Raw genomic sequence first — 5493 nt, forward strand, 5'->3', positions numbered from 1 at the left:
AATTAATTTTGAAAAGTTTCATAAACAATATTTTCTACATAAAAAATAAAGTGGAGAATCTTTTAATTATTATAATATGTATATTTCCTATTTTGTATTCCTAAGAAGTTATATATATATATATATATATATATATATATATATATATATATATATATATATATATATATATATATGTAAATAGGATCTCGTACAAACAAATGTTCGGTGCGAATTTACGAACTAAATCAGAACAGTTAGATTGAAAGACAAATGAGCGGCTCAGATTAAACTATAACTATTATGCACTGCCCACCTTATCCCAAACTTCATTATTACTCTCAAGTGTCACGCAAAACATCACCCTCACCACAATAGAACTGACCCGTCGACACCTCCTCCGACCACCCTTACACCGGTACCTCCTCCGACCGCCATTACACCGGTACCTCCTCCAACAACCTTACGTAGGCGTCGGCGACCTATTTCTCACCACATCATTTTCCCTGTCCATCTCCCTCGCCGTCCTCTTTTCCGATGACCGACGGTATATTTTTTACCACCGTGACTTGTAACCTGTTACAGATATTTCAACGACTCTGATGATGGTGTTAACTAACTGAAATTCGTTTTCAATTTTAGTAGATCTGAGATTGAATATGTGAAATTTTTTAATAGGAAAGGTTGTTGGATTGCAGCTATGGTGGTTTTTGCTTCACGTGGCGGTGATTTGCCAATCGTCTGATGGCTAGGCGGCGGCGAGGAGTTGTTGTGGCAAAGAGAGAACGATGATGCCGAAGATGTCATTGTTCAAATCATTATTGATAACGCCGAAAATGTTACTGGCTGTGTTACTCGATGGCGAAGGAGCGCTGGAGTGAGTTATTGTCGTGGGTAGGAGATGTCAATGACGATGGTAGATGAAAGAAAGGGCAAAGGGGAAAGGGTCTGATTACATTTGGTTCCTGGTATTTGACGATGGGCATATGGGGTGAGCTGTGGTGGTGGTGTTGGTCGTCTCCTTGTTTTGTGCTTGTTGGGGTGTAGTGGTAGATGGTGCGTATGTGATATACTGAGCGACGGTTAATGAGTACCTTGAAGAAATTGTCGGTGTCGTCTAAGTATGCCAGACTAATCATCGGCGTCAGTACGCACCTCTAGCTAATTAGATTTATTTAGCTTACGAAATAAATGTCCTCAGAGCTAGATACACTTTTTTACCTTACTAGATACAGAACTTTAGCCTTTTAGATACACATGTCTGTGACGGTACATACACATATTTAGATTGCTCTATAAACAATATTTTGTAGTTATTGTTGCATAGTCAAAATTACGGAGCATTTAATTTCACATATTCTTGTTTTCCTATACAGGTAAAATTGATGAATTGAGAATTCTAGTATTATGGATTTCGTGGATATTGATGAGTATATTGTGGATTTGGGGTCGTTTAAATTGAACACTAACTCGAAGCACAAAATCAGCCCGGACTTTATGAGAACAATTGAACAAATAAGGTAGATTTGGGGTTTAGGGTTTTCGTGGTGCTCGCCAGGGACAACTGAGGTAGACGTGGCGGTATTGCATCAGTGAGCGACAAGGTAAGGTTTAGGCGGCCTAAGTAGTGGTGTCCTATGAAAGGTACGGCGATGAGACCTGGCTGGTGGTATGTTTTTACAATGGTAAGGTCATAGGTAATTGGTATGGAGTCTCAGGGTGGCGTCTGGTAAATGGTATGAGTTGTGGTTGGTCGCACTGGAGGTGGTGGCTACACAGTTCATTTCGGCAATCTGTGATGGTCGGCAACTTCACCGCCGATTGAAAATATGGAGTGCGACGATGCATATGCAGTGTATTTGGTCGTAATACCATAATGTACCTGAGGTAGTTTTTTTTGTGCGAATATGTATCTGAGGTAGTAATATGGGTATCTTGGTAGTTGGTTCACACCAGGAGCGCTCAATTTGAGCAGTCAGGAAATGCTCTTAAATTTAAATGTTAGAAAATTGAATGGGAAAAGATGCGCAGGGAATTATAAATGGTATGAGTGATGACATTTTGTCAAATGCATTTCTGTAAACATGGCTCAGTGAGGCATTTCAGGTGTTAAAGTGGGAGTAATACAAGTAGTAAACATAGTTTTACCGTGAACTTTGGTGCAGTAAGACTCTTAACTCTTGAATGGTTGATGTAAAAATGAGGTATAACCTCTACTTTGGAGTACCCACTAATTTTGGGCTTGGTGAATTAGCTGAATTAATCAATGCATTTATGTAAACATGCTCACTGTTATTGCTGCTTTTAATATCTTTCTAAGATCCAGAAATTGTCGTCATTCTTGCAAACCTATATTTGATTTACAGTTATTTCACTGATAAAATCATCACAAAGTCCGCTTAGTGAATTAGCTGAAATAATCAATTCTTGTTGATGAAAAATTGGACTGCAAAACTGAATTAATCAATACTTCGGGTTGGGTTTGGATCCAAATTTTGTTTTTGTGCTCAGTTATTTACCTTCAGTTTTTGAGCGTCCAACATCTCACGTTGTTCTTCAGTGGGAAACTTGCTGTAAATGTGTTGGCTCTACCATAGTTGCTTTAATAGAAAGGGTCAAACAATTGTAAAATAGTGAGAATGGACTTGGCATCCTTGTATGGCTGTATGCCGATAGTGCAATACTTCCAAACGAAGTAGTTTTACCAGTAACAATGTCATTTAGTCATTTACAAACATCAACTATTTTCAGTGTATGAGGATCATTTCGTTGATGATGCTCTATCTTGACACTCATAATAAAAGCATGCTATTATGATCTCATTCCATTCATCGCAAAGGGTTGTTAGAAACATACCTCTAGTTAAAGACCCGTCCTCCTATTATGATCTCATTCCACCTCGCAAAGGGTTCACCGGAAACCCTTTCCCGTCCTACTTCAGAAAATAATTTGTCACAATCGTTGGCCGACCTTTACCTTGGAAGCTAGATACACCTCTTTAAATTGCTAGATACATGCATCTACCTTACTAGATACACATCTTTTACAAGGTAGATATGTTCTTTTACCTTCCTAGATACACTCTTTCATCTTGTTAGATACACTCTTTTACCTTACTAGATACACTCATTTATCTCGCTAGATATACATCTCAAATAAGCTAGATACACTCATTTACCCTCTTAGATACACTCATTTTCCTTGTTAGATACACTCATTTACCTTACTAGATACACATCTTTAGAAAGCTAGATACACCCCTTTACCTTGTTAAATACACATATCTTGCTAAATATATATCATTATACGCGATCCTTATTATTTATATTTATACTCAATAAATCGTACACTTTTTTTTAATAGTACTTGTACGTGGGAGGGAGTACTAATATCTTAATGTTATAGACAAAATACAATAATCGTGCAATAATTATTTTAAGATGAAGCTTTGTTCTTGTTCTATGAACTCATTCTATAAAAAATGTTACTGCATCAAGTGAACAAGCATTTATCCTATACAATCTTTAGACTCTCATTTATATGTTATACTCCTACTATAAATCATCCAATTATAATTCATTAGACAAGACCATAATGCCATCACTCATCATGAACGGGTAGATCATCAGCTAATTCTACTACTAGTCATTACTTAGTCAAAAATAAGAGGATGAAACCAAGCTAATAGTTGTTGTTTACTACATGTCTTTCTAAGACCTTAATAAACGTGAAACTGATCTAAATAAGACATATACCCAAAACTAATTATTGGTCCATGCTAATCGAGTGTCTGTTGTTCAAACTCGTATCCAATGATAAATTTAGGATACCCATCCTCTCGTTTGATATCTTTGAGTTTCTAGATACAAACTATTAAATGTTAAGACTGTTTCGTTTATGTTCAGATACATCTCTCTAGCTTAACTGTATACACTTTAAGTTTTTAGATATATACATTTAGCTACCTAGATACACTTGTTTAAGTTACTAGATACATACCTTTAATTAGCTAGACACACTCCTTTAAGTTACTAGATATATTCTTATAACTACCTATATATTAAGTCCGTCGTCGTTTAAATTCATAAGATCATCACATAGGTTAGCAAAGAAAGTCAATGTTAATTATCAACTTTTAATTTATGAGATTCTTTATGTTCTCAGTATCTCATGTTCTCACATATCAACTTTTAATTAAATTCATTGATTATTGATTATTTGAGCCGTAAGTTTAATTTCCTAGTTAATTCTGTAGTCTTATATGATTAATTGACGAATTCATTGTTAATGGTGAATTGTTGAATGACATTTGGAAAATGAAGAAGAATCATGCAAATTAAGAGTAATTTAAATCGTTTTCCTTCGGAAACAGACGCTCAATCCACTGAGCTATGAGTCCTGCTCCAGAAAATCCATGATAGGAAAGGAAAATTAAAGTTGGTCAAAAGGAACTGAGGAAAATGGTGAAAATTTCCACCATAGCAATTATTTATAAGTTGAACACCAAAACAAAGGAGTTATCACCTATGGTACTTCGACTCCCACTTCTAGGGTTGTACGCATGGCAGACACCACTATCAAGGACATGGAGATGGATGTGGTATCCATACCCTACCCTTATCAAACAGACACTACTAGACAACACAAAAAGGGAACCCTCCGTGACAATAGTGAAGAGAAACTTCATATCATCTTGTAATGATTTTTAAGCCATGTTTCTAACTTGTTTTACAACGTGACCTCCCTGCACCCGTATTCTCATTTTAAGGCATAGTCCAAGTGTCTAAAACATTGAGTCAGGTCCGACAATAGGATATGCACCCGTGATCGACACTCATTCCCAAGTTTGAATAGAGCATAGGCTTAGGAGGTTAAACATGATTCGTACAGACGCATACCATTTGTTCAATGATTGGTCCTGCATCTAGCTCCTCTGTCACAAAGTGTGTTGTGGCACCGATCATTTTCACTCCACAATCAAAGGCCTGTCAATGTCAGCCGCAAATATTAAGTACAGGGGTACACCATACACATACTGCAAACAGAGGAAATTTCCAGAGGCAGAAAGAATCATGCTACTGTGTATTTGATATGTTCCATTCATGGCATTCATGTGGTACCATAAATTAATAATCCAGATACACAAGTAGATTTGTGTATCTTGTAGTACTAGCTTGCGTATCTACGGTCATATATTATGCAACCACCACTCACACTTCACGACCACCACCACTGACAACCTCACCCACGACTAACACTTGATCCACCACGTAACAGCGTCAAACTAACCTCACCCATTAATCATCACCACCAATATCAACACCGACCCCTAAACGACGTCGTCCCTATATCACCGACCTTCACAGGCGAACTTCCTCCTACCGGCGACCTCTCCCCTATTCGAATCCCCTCGTCAGCGATAGCCCCATCACCACGACGGCCAACGCAACCCACGTGTCACTACCACACATCGTAACCACAGGCTAATTAATTTTTTTTCTCACTCGATTGAAA

General features: G+C 37.4%; 1 long non-coding RNA gene across 2 annotated transcripts; it reads left to right on the plus strand.

Moving 5' to 3' along the window:
- The first annotated feature begins 220 nt into the window (after positions 1-220).
- LOC141596565 (uncharacterized) lies at positions 221-1330 on the plus strand. Of its 2 annotated transcripts, none has more exons than XR_012522510.1 (2): positions 221-526; positions 658-1330. It is a non-coding gene; the product is annotated as an uncharacterized LOC141596565 (long non-coding RNA). The 2 variants fall into 2 exon arrangements; XR_012522509.1 differs by having other exon boundaries at positions 678-1330.
- Positions 1331-5493: the final 4163 nt, after the last annotated feature.

Source organism: Silene latifolia, chromosome 8, assembly GCF_048544455.1.
Source record: "Silene latifolia isolate original U9 population chromosome 8, ASM4854445v1, whole genome shotgun sequence".
NCBI lineage: Eukaryota > Viridiplantae > Streptophyta > Magnoliopsida > Caryophyllales > Caryophyllaceae > Silene > Silene latifolia.